Source organism: Salvia splendens, unplaced genomic scaffold (assembly GCF_004379255.2).
Source record: "Salvia splendens isolate huo1 unplaced genomic scaffold, SspV2 ctg82, whole genome shotgun sequence".
In the NCBI taxonomy this organism is placed as follows: Eukaryota; Viridiplantae; Streptophyta; class Magnoliopsida; order Lamiales; family Lamiaceae; genus Salvia; species Salvia splendens.
In genome coordinates, this window is record NW_024599498.1 from 18,342 (window position 1) to 30,981 (window position 12,640).

Sequence of the window (12,640 nt, forward strand, 5' to 3'; positions counted from 1 at the left end):
AATCAGTCTGCAGTGTCGTATGTGATGTTTCCCTCCGCATATCGGTGAATCGTTGGATCAAGTATGTATCACTACGCGGTACACCCATCTGCAGTGGGGCGGTGGCAATATCGAGACTCGTACTAGCACCCTCTTCCGGTGCCCAGCGCTCTGCAGCAAATCCTTCGTCATCTATTATCATATTGTGCAATATGATACATGCATACATGATGGAAGCGACATCATTTTCGTGCCAAACTCGTACCTAGCACCGTAGAATGACCCATCGCGATTGGAGGACACCAAAAGCTCGCTCAACATCCTTCCTAGCACCTTCTTGTTTTGCCGCGAAATAGGATTGCTTCGGCCCAACCGGTTGCCAGATCGTCTTGACAAACACAGGCCAACGAGGGTATATCCCATCGGACAAATAGTATGCCATGTTGTACTGCGTGCCGTTGGCCACGAATCTGACCGCCGGACCCCCACCCAGGTACTCGTCATTGCAAAAGATGAGACGACTGTAGAACGTTGATGTCGTTATTCGACCCTACGACACTAAAATACGCATGCCAGATTCACAAACGGTAGTCAGCAACGGCTTCCAGTATCATCGTAGGGTGTCTCCCTTTGAATCCAGATGTGAACTGCCCCTTCCAATCAACCCGGCAGTTCCTCCAGTCCTCGTGCATGCAATCGATACTGCCCAAAATCCTCAGAAAATGGTGCACCATCCCGTGCATATCTATGAATCTCTGGCATTCATCGGCATTTGGCTTCCGTAGATACTCCCGACCGAAGATATCCTGGATGCTATTACAAAACTGTCTCAGCGTCCTTAGGGAAGTTGTTTCACCCATCTGTAGGTATTCGTCGAACATATCAGCGGGACCGGCATAGGCAAGCTGCCTAATTGCAGCGGTACACTTCTGATATGTCGAAAATCAGGGTCGACCGCTAGCATCACGTCGCAGTGTGAAGCACATGTACCGGTGCGCCAATGTCGTCGCTATATGGATGAAGAGCCGTTGCGACATTCTGAATCAGCGACGGAAAATCTCTGGCGAATAACGGGGGTTATCGCCAAAGTAGTCTTCCGTCAACCGCTGGTCAGCTCCGACATGGTCACGGCTGACTGTCCGCCGATGATGGAACGGCCGAAGGACCGCCGCCGTCGCCTCCTCCTCGTCAGCTTCATGTTGCACCACTTCAACTAGTTCATCGAACTCCCTATCGACCAATTGTTGAAACTCATCGTCGGAACTCATTTTTTCAAAGTAGAATTGAGATAAATTGAAAAGAGTGAAGATTGGAATGGGGTAAAAAAATGGGGAAAATGGGTAGATTTATAGAATTAAGAAAATAAAAAATAAAAATAAAAATATTCGAAAAAGAGAGGAGCCGCGACTCTCTCTTGGGCACCTCCCCCCCCCCCCCCCCCCGGCGCGGATTTTGGTGGCTCTCGTTATAGGGAGCCGTGGCCGAGCCACGATCCGCGGCTCCCCTATATTGGACGATCTTAGAGTGTCCACAATAGTAAAGCCCGTGGCCCTGGGCCAAGCCATAAAACTTGGCCGGGCCACCAAAAATACTTGTTCACACTATAGTGGACAAGCCCAAGCCACCAAATATTATATTTTTTTATTTGTTTGCGGTATTTTAATTTAACTACAATAAAAATTATCGGACTATAAGAATTATAAAAATGCATAATTTATAAAAATAAAAATTAAAACCAAATCTTCATTGTATTATAGAAAGGGGTAAAATTATACAACAAATTTTTTTAGAAAACACTAAAAAAACACCGCTCCCGCCGCCGCCGCCGCTTCCTCCCACCCCAACCCCGACCTCAGCCTCAGTATGAGGTCGTAGTACATCCGCTAAGTGGGCGGGTCGGCCGACTTCTTATAGAAGGACAAAGTATCTTGATGTTGCTTCATCATCTGCACCTCCAGGGTGTTGTTCAACGCCACTTGGGCCGGTCCGGGGCGGGATGCAAACGCGCCCGCAGTAGAGTTTTAGGAGGCGGATCTAGCGTCTCAGATTGAGGACTGCTTCCCCTGTGGATGTGGGCGCCAGGAGAGTGAGGAGGAGGGCTCCTCCAAAATATCATCGTTGAGGTCGAAGGGACGTGAGCCGCTACTACTGCTATAGTTGTCGGCCCTGCCGAGTCTTGTACGCTTCGCACCAGGAGCAATCTCTTCCTCGCATACGGCTCTGAATTTCGGGGAGTCCTGCAGAATGAGGAATTCTTCCCATTAGCCGCACATGGCGAAGCCTTCAGTATTGAACAATTGCATCGACAACGCTTTTATGTCGGCTTGGTTGCGGCCGCTCTCAGCAGTGCGCATTTGGTTCTCGTATATGCCAATGAACCTCTTGAGGGTTGTAGTGATCGTGCCAAACTTTTTGCGGACCTGGTCGTGTGTACGGTCGGCGCTACCCGACGGTTTGAATTCATTGTACACCGCTAGAACGTGCTTCCAGAAGCATACGTCGGCCTGATCCGTGCCAACTATGGCATCCGTCGTGACCGCGTCCCAGGCCCTAGCAATAGCAACGGACTCCGCCTCTGTGTAGAGAATCCCCCGTCGACCACTACTGCCATCGCCATCTCCGCCTCCGCTGCGGTCCCCGCCACCGCGGCCGCCTTGCTGCTCTCCATCGCCGCCGATGCCTCGCGCGGGTCGGCCGCCTCGTCTCCCACCTCCACCGTGGCTTTGCCTCCCCCCCCCACGCCTTCTCTGCCCGTTTCCACACGTCTGGACGTCGGGGTCTCTGGTGTCCCCATCAATTCTTCCCATGTGAATCTATCAGAGGAAATTGACTGGAACGGAATTGGGAGGATTGGAATTGAGACGGGATATCAGAACACGATAAGTTTATCGCGTCCTTGTTGGGTCGGTAGTCGCCCAACCCCGATTGGGGACGACCCACATACCTCTGCTGATGAGCGGGGGACTGACCCCAGTTTTGGGGTGTTTGTTGCCACAGCGCCGGCGATGGCGGACTCCACATCTGGGATGGAGGGGGGGTGGGACTCGATCTCCAGTGTTGGAGAGGTGGAAAGCTCCTGTATCCCGAATCTCCATAGTCGGGGTAATTATCATCTCCTCCTTGCATTTTTCGAAAGTTGTATAAAAATTGAAGAGAACGGGGTAAAATGTGTGTGAGATAAAAAAGAGTGGAATGAGGTATTTATTAAAAAAATCAAAAATATTAAAAAAATCGAAATTAGGGGAGCCGCGGCCGAGCCGCCGGCATGGCTCTCTCCTGGGCACCCCCCCGCCGCGGAATTTCATGGCGCTCGTTACAGGGAGCCGCGGCTCCCCTATAGTGGACGCTCTTAGAACTTTGTACCTGCATTAAAAATTTAGACATATAATTATCAAATATCGTCAAGTCAGAGATACTCCCTCCGTCTGCAAATAGGAGTCTCATTTCATTTCGGCACGAGGTTTAAGAAATGTTAAGAAAAGTGGATGGAAGGTCTCATTTATATATATTAGTTTTAAATGATATGTGAGTGGAGTGGATTAGTAGAATGTAAGGTCTCTTTACTGTTTATATTAATAATGAACCAGCCTTCTATTTGCGGATGGAGGGACTATATAATTAACGTGAATGTGAATCTATTTATTAAACTTTTGCATTGAACGTATTACTGCATTAAAATAATCGGCAATTCAAAATCTTCCAATATGAAAGAAGATTCATTTAACAATTTTCAAGTAGTCCCATCATTTTTAGTAAATTCCAATTACTCTCTCCGTTTTATATTAATTGAGTTGTTTTTTTTATTTTGAGTAATTTTGCCAAAAAATAATTATCTTTTTTACTTTATCCTTTTTCTTCTCTCTTATTTTATTCACCATCCACTTAACACACTATTTTAATTTTCGTGATAGAAAAAAATTATCTCTATCGACAAGGAATGGATTTGGAGTATCAATTACGTTTGCACAGACATTTTCCATAAACTATAATCAAGTGGATTTCCATGCCAGTGATATGAATTAAAAGTTAAAACAGTTTCACTTTATAAAAATTAAAAGTTAAAACACTTTCACTTTATAAAACTCAAGCTGTTTTTTTTTACTTGACTTCATTTTTCTAATTTGAAAATATAATATAAAGAAATAAAAGCTGAAATAAATAAAATTAAACACTAGCTAGCTTAAAGCAATTATGAATAATCAAATAAAAATAAATGAAGCATTTCAACTTATGAACTAAGTTTCTTAATTGTCCTATTTATCTTTCCTCCCAATACCTTTCCCAGCAAAAATAAAAATAAAAATAAAATTCCTGAAATAAAAGTATGTCCAAAACATTTACACTCAGTGTGAAAATTTGATGTCACGCACCTCCTCCTCCTCCGTCAACTAAATTAGCCCCGGCGGAATCCTCCACCGCGGCCATAGTGAGCTCCTCCGCCCTCTTCGTCTCATGCTTCCAGTCCATCAAACCACATTGTAAAGCATGAGCGCCATACACGCCCCCTGCGCCGCCACCAGCCCCATCCACAGCCCTCGAAACCCCTTCTTCATCTCGAACGCCAGCACGGCCGAGCACGGCAGCCCGACCAGGTAAAACGCCGCTACGTTTATTGATAGGGACATGATATTCCGGAAGGGAGCAGATATTCTCTCTGTATATTTATTTAGTTTATTTACGTTTTAGTATTATTTAGTTGTTATGATTTTATTTACTTTCCATAGTGGTTAGGATTTGATTTGCTTTTCTAGTTTATAAAAGATCTTTTTGTACCACATATATTATAAATATGTGTGGAGTCTTTTATTATTATTATTATTATCAAGAAGAATGAATTAAAGTAATATTTATCACTCTCTCCCTACGGTTCTCCCTCTTGGAGAAACCGATTTCTCTCATCTCTCTCAAAATTCACGTCTCTTCACGTCTCTTTCACTCAAGTAACTACTTTGATACGTAAACCCTATCATTTATCCACACCCCCACCTTCGGCCTCGCCGACCCCGTCAGCACCCCGCACGCCGCTGTCTGCGGCGCATTCCCCACATCCATCAGCCCCGTCAACACAGGTGGCAATGAGAGTGATGGGGGAGTTCAAGCCCTGAGTCCTGAGGAAAGTTCTGAGTGGAATGAGGTTCGCGTGGATGAGGAGCTCGGGAAGATCAGGTAATTCTTGGCGATCTTTGTGATGGCGCGGTCTTGGCCAAGGCGCTGGAAGACGGTGTCCACGTTGAACCAGAGGAGGGCCATGGGGATGGTGGCTATTAGAAGATGGACCACTGTTTTAAGGTAGGTTTAGGTGAGGACTAGCCAGCATCGGGCCCCAAAGGCCTGGCAACAAATGGGGTCCATGCCGATGCACAGGCCCTTCATCACTGAGAAGCCAGTGGTGTTGGCAAAGCCCACCGCCAGGGACCCCCCGGCCAGCTCTGTCTTCTCCATGTGGCCGAGGAAGAGCATCGAGATTATGGTCTTAGAAAAGTATAGAAGGGTTGTTAGGGCCACAGGGCATGCGATCCTACCCAACGAGAATAGCTCTTCAATCACCTACAATTAGAATTTCAGGATTACCAATTTATCGACGCCGGAAAAGAAGGGTTTCAATACACCAGCACAATATGTGGGCCGGAATGATTATCAGACTTCTACATTACAAAGAAATTATCACTAACTTGAATCCACTCTGATACCATGCTATGAATGATCCACTCAGAACGAACACACTTTACAAAATTGAAAAGGTGTGTTTGGGAAAGTGCCATGTCATCATCATGGGCATGTGAGTTGCTAATTACCATCACGTGCCTAAAAGTCCAATGCGAATATACCACATGAACACAATTAACTACGCTAATTGATGATCATTCTCCAGCTTATCAATTCATTAGGTTTTTCTGCCTCCAATTTTGTAGTAGTACCTTTTTCGTTGTCTTGTTCGAAAGTAAAATATTATGGTTTAGCATTTTATATATACACACACTATTGAAACTGCATTCTATCTAATCTTCCTATAATTATTGTTTTATAGTATATGCATAGGACTGTTTGGAATTAGGCGCATGCATGTCCAAAGTTAATTTATATATACAGAATAAGCTCACAAGAATAACAATATCAGTAACTAAATAGATACTATAAATTTAAGAAGTGACCAAACAAAATTGGTAATTAAAAATATACTAATTAGGATTGTTCTAGGAATATTCCTGTAGGTGGAGAATTCAGATTGAATGATTTGATATAATTTAATTTATATCAAGTCTAAATTACGACATTTTGGTGCAAATCAAGGGAGTTGCTCTTACAAAATATTTGTATATATAATATACAAAAGTGAAAATTATGGACTATAATAGATAGTAATTAACTGAGCTTTGAAAATAGAGTAAAATATTCTTAGAGATAAAGTTGTGTATAAATATATGTCAACTGCATAGTTTGTCTGCAGATACACACATGGACAGGAGCAATTAACTCATTCACGTTAACACCAACAAGATTTGATTTAGTTTAATTACACAAAGACGCCATTATTAGACCCATAACTTTCTGTCCCGCTCAAATTTTAAGATGGGATCATGGGACACATATATAAATATATGTATGTGTGTGCCTTAAAAGGGTAGACTGATTTATTTTTTAAATGTTATTTTATAATCGTTTATTTAATCTATATATTTAAATTCAAAAATCAGAACAAGAAATACCATAAATATAATTGAGTATTGTCTTTACACTTTTGCATTTCATTTCATCAGTACATGTCATGTATATGACATGAATGGAATTTGATAGCGAATAGAGATAAAACGAACTATGAGATGGAATCGAAACGAAAAAAAAGAAGAGGAAAACGACTTTCGATGTAATCCATGATGGAGAAATAAAAATAAAAAAGAAGAGGACCATGAATGAGAAATTGAACGACAAACTTCTCACTCGTTGACACTCTAGTCACACATTGAGAAACAAAATATCAATGCAATGGTGAAATTTTAAATGAATTAGAAAATGTGTTGTTATTTCATGCAACATAAATTCAAAAAGAAAATTACCTCATTCAAAGGCACTATATGAAAGAAACAGCAAAACGATGAATTTCTGGATTCTCTAGTCGTCGTTGCTTCATTGCCGATTTCCTCAAATTTGATCTCGCCGCCATCGCCATCTCCATTTCCACCGCCGTCATTGAATTCGGGAAGCTCGAGTTCTCGAGATTCACTTATTTTGCACATGACTACTGATACAAGCATATTCTTAAATTATCTCCATATCTTATTATTCATTTAGCATTGATTTATCTTATATTTTCCAAAATTAGTTATTGATTCTCCATATCTTTTGCTTAGGATATTATTATATTTGATTTACTAGATTTTGGTAGGATATTATTGTATCCCCACATATTATAAATATGTGTAGGAGACCTTCATATTATTCATTCAAGAAATATCAATTCAGTTTATCATTTATCGTTACTTTATATTTTATTGTACTTTATTTTCCGCAAGGTCATCTTGTCAAACCCTAATTGACATGCCCTAGGCTGCTCGACGGGAGGATCCCGCGAACGAACCTAACCCTTCTCCGGCGACTTCGCGCTGCCGGAACCGATACGAGTACCCTCGTATCATCTGGTGCTTTCATTGAGAGCTCATCCTCTGTATTTCCGCCATCATGTCATACACCTACACTGACTACGTCCATCGCCAGTTCAATAGACCATTCCTCTCGCCACTGCCCATGCCGAGCCCCACATCGTGTTGGTACCTCCAGAGCCAGAACGTGCAATTTGGATACTCCTATCCAGACCCGGCGCGCCCGATTCCAGCGCCTCCCGTTAGTGTGCCAAGGCCCTCTTCGGTGTCCTACCCGCGACCCGAACCTGACCCACCAGACGGGCCTCTGCTATACACCGCTGCACAGTCGCCTTACCAGCCCCTCCAGCCACCATCGCCTCCTTACCAACCGCCTCACAGCAGTGTCGGCCATATGGAGCCTCTCGGCGTGGCACGTGATCCGGTGACACCGAATTTGGAACCGAACCTATAGTGGACTGCCTTGGTTTCACAGCTTTAGCACTTGACTGCAACTGTCGAGCAATTGGTTTCTCAGATGGATGCAAACAAACGTCGCTTGAGCGATTCACACGCTGCAATGCGTCCTCCGCCAGACCCAGCGTTCAGCGTCCACCAGCCCCTCCGTTCAGCGTCGCACAACTCAGCTGCACCTTACACCGTGCAACCTCACATCAACTTCGACATCGCAGGCAGCCTGCAGCAGCCACCAATACAAAACTCCCCGCGAGCTCCTCCGTGCAGTCCCAATATCAATGGAGATGAGGGCGACGACGATGACCCACTCCCACTAGTCGTGATCTCTTAGTCGAGCGACTCCAGTACTATTCCAACATCGGTCACTCATTTTGTACTTCTTGTTTTCCCCGGTTCTATAAAATTGAGGATTTCAGAGGGTGTGAAACGTGACTGCTTTAGTTCTTCTCTCGGCAAGACTAGAGTTACAGAGAAATTTCACAATTTGGATTATATAGGTTTTAATGATGACGCGAATCCAATTGATGGTGATGTTGCAAGAATGAATCATCAACCAACATCGCTTGACGGTGATAAACGGTGGATTCCTCCGCGCAAGGACACGTCGTGTTTGAGCATTCTGGGACGCTTGGACAAGCTTCCCATTTTAACGATGAATTTTGGCAACCACAATGGTCATCCTTTGATGATTTTTGATGGAGGTGGTGAAGGGAGATGCTCTACTGTTTGGTGTGCGTTTGATCCGGGAGGAGATACCTCGTCAAAGCTTCTGGTCGCGACACTCTTCATTTTGTCGTGGTTTCCACCTTGAGGACAAGGTGAATTTTAACCGTAGGGGAGTTGATGCGAGCATATTTCTAAATTATCTCCATATCTTATTATTCATTTAGCATTGATTTATCTTATCTTTTCCATAGTTAGTTATTGATTCTCCATATCATTTGCTTAGGATATTATTATATTTGATTTACTAGATTTTGGTAGGATATTATTGTATCCTCACATATTATAAATATGTGTAGGAGACCTTCATATTATTCATTCAAGAAATATCAATTCAGTCTATCCTTTATCGTTACTTTATCTTTTATTGTACTTTATTTTTCGCAAGTTCATCTCGTCAAACCCTAATTGACCGAGAACCCTAGGCTGCTCGACGGGAGGATCCCGCGAACGAACCTAACCTTCTCCGGCGACTTCGCGCTGCCGGAACCGATACGAGTACCCTCGTATCAACTACTGCAGAAAAGGAAGAAATGAAGGAACAAAAAAAGTAGGGAGCAGAAGATAATATATACTACAAACTATTACTATTAAATTAAACATTTCAAATAGAATCATTTGTATAAATTAAGCCAACCTTAATTTCTGCGAAATTTGTGTCCTATCTTGGTAGATATCACTCTGTTTGAGAGAACTGAAAAGGAATGAATGCATTGAGACATTACCATGGGCATATTGATATGCATGTTAACTCATACTATATATAGAGAGATGTGAGAGATCATTTAATTTCTTAGTATTGCTTTTTTGCTTTTTTATTCCTTCGTTTCCAGATGGGGTTGAGATTTCTTTAGACGTTTCTCTTTACGAATTTGCTGTTGGTATATAATCAAATATTGAAGTCCTTTTATTATTGCTATTATTATTATTATTATTATTATTATTATTGCTATTTATTTATAATTTTGTTTTGTTTTCTTTTTGGATTTCTTGTATCCACCAAATCACAACTATATTTTTCCTCCAACTCGTAATGTTTTACATTGCTATACGAAGAGGTGATTAATTTTGTGTATAATATGCATAAGTCTATTTATTAGATTGAGTTTGATTTTAATATTTTGTCAGTTATAATAATTTATTTCACGAATATATACGTGTGTGTGTGTACACTTAGCAGACCTTGAATGGGCATGATTGCGAATTTTAATTATAATAGAAAATAAATGATTTTTTATTCTTGAACACGCTTGTATTTGAAAGAGTGTAATCAAATAATTTTATATAGCTAGGTAGCTGGATGGCAATAGTTGGAGGCATAGGCTTGCCACTCTTCTTCCAAGTTCTCTCTCAATTCAGTGCTCTAATGCCAGACAAAATATAGGTCGAGAAAAGTGGTAGAGAAATTAAAAGACATTGACCGTACGACTTCATTAACTTATTTATTTAAGGGTAACATAATTTATAATAATTTGCACAATAATGGAGTAAAATATATTTATATATAGAGAGAGAGGGTTTAACAGAAAAATAGTTAATGTTTTGGTGCATAATATACAACCATTAATAATAGTTAGATCTCAAAATCTAATGAGTAGGAATTTACATGTCAATAAATAATAATAAAATTTTATCAAGAAGGGCAATTATATAACGTATACCTCTTTTTTATTAATCTAATTCCCTTGGGATTTCATTATTCATAATTCAATAAAATAACTCTAATATTACAATGATATGCAAGGATACAATATTAGCCTAGTATTTTGAGTGTTGATCAATAGAGAGGAAATAATGTTCATTTAAAAGCTTTATACTCTCTCCATCCCAAAAAATAAGAACATTTAGGACGGCATGATATTTAGGCCTTCCGCAACGCGTCCCTTAGCCGTCACTTATCTCGTCCCGGAGTGACGGAACGGATAAGGGACAGCGTTGCAGCCTTCCGTCTCCATCCCGTCACGGAGAAACGCCCGTCCCGGAGGGACAGCTCGCGAGACGTCTCGCCACACACGTTGGCGCGTGGCGAGCTCCGGTTCGTCCATGACGCCCACTTGCCGGCCCGCGAGTGGGAGTCGTTTTTATCCGGAAAAATATATTTTTTTATTTAAATTATGTATTTTTAATTTTTTTAGGATTTTATTAATGAGGTTTTTAAATTTTTAGAATTTTAAGTTGTAATTTTATTTTATTTTTAATGAAGTGTGTTTTTTAATTGAATTTGGTGGAAATAAAAATAAAAAATGAAATTGAATGAATAGTAATTTAAGGGACGGTTAAGGGACGGAAGGTTGCAGGTTCCGTCCCTTAGTTAAGGGATGGAGTAAAAAAGTACAGTGGGGCCCGCGAATAGTAATTTAAGGGACCGTTAAGGGACGGTTTAGTGACAGCGTTGTGGATGACCTTATGCATACTTGGTAAAGTAAGAGAGATAGAAGAAAATGGTAGATAAAATAATGTTAGTGGATAGTGCAACCCACATTATTATTATTAGTGCTTAATGGTGGACACTAGTGGTATACGTTATAAATAAATTGATGTATATGAATAATAAGTTTCGGAAAACCTTTTTTTTAAATGGAAATGAGATATTTTTCTAGAACGGATCAAAAAGGAAAGTGTCTTTATTTTTACAAGAGGATAGTTTGGGAAGTAAATGATTTCAATAAACCAAATCCGATCACAAAAGAAATAAGACTAAATTAAAAGTTGGATATACACGAAGAAAGCAAGCGTTGCTCCTAACAATTTATGAATGAAGATGGAACGTATATCAACTCGGTTTAATCATAGCTAAAAGGGACACGACATAGGTTCACAATTATCAACAGGCATGGATCTCCGTCTGTGGTTCCTCCACAGCAATGGTGCTGTGCTCTCACAGCTATTATATTTTTAAAAAAATAATAATTTTTTTATATTTTATATACATCAATTATCAATGGGTATAGATCTCCAGTTGTTCTTCCTACGCAACAGGGATGCTGTGCTTTCACAACTATTATATATTTTTAAAAAATTAATATTTTTATATTTTATTTTATAAATAAAATATGATGGCTGTGAGAGCACAACATCCACTGGTGTGGAGAAGGGGATGCATGCCCATTATCAACCACTAAATTAATTCAACAATCTTAAAATTATTTGGAAGCATAGAATTAAAAGATTATTTATTGTTTTACAACCATCCAATGATCCATTAATGAACTCTTATCAAAACAATCACTCCCAAAAGTTGGGATCTCCTGAACAATATAATTACTTTGCCTGAAATCGTTCTTTCTTTCTCCCTTTCTCTCGTTTTCTCACCCCAAAAGCATGTATCCCCTCAAATAACTCCCCGAAAACTGATTTAAAACTAGCGGCCCGCTTGCACGTCTCTGGAGTCCCTGTCGATCTCAACGGATCGCTGAGTTGCCAAACTTGTCCAATCATTAGTTGCTACGTCTCTGAAGTCAAGATATCTGATTTTAACGGGTCGCTGGGTTGGCCGCGTTACTGAGTTGTCAAACATGACAATCCAACCACTCGTCGGTACGTTTTCTGAAATTGGGATGATTTCAGCGAGCCGCTAGGTTGGCTAGCAGCCAACCTAGCGGCCCGCTGACCCGTTCTGTACTCTAATTTCTCTAATCTCTTCAGCTGAGCTTTTTTTAATCTCATTTCACATCCTACATTAAAAATATTGTAGTTTTTGTAATTCCAAAAACATATAAAACCACTCAAAACTAAGGTGGTAAAAATTGTATATTTGATTCTCGTCAAATACCCCCACATTAGGTTCTTGCTTGTCCCCGAGCAAGATAATCTGTATGAGTTTGTCGAACTTTCCAAGACTTTGTTTTGTGCTTCATTGTATATCTTGTTCGAGGACGAGCATG

General features: G+C 41.0%; 1 pseudogene; it reads right to left on the reverse strand.

Moving 5' to 3' along the window:
• Nucleotides 1-4,341: 4,341 nt before the first annotated feature.
• LOC121791467 lies at nucleotides 4,342-7,214 on the reverse strand (annotated as a pseudogene).
• Between the last annotated feature and the right edge of the window lie 5,426 nt (nucleotides 7,215-12,640).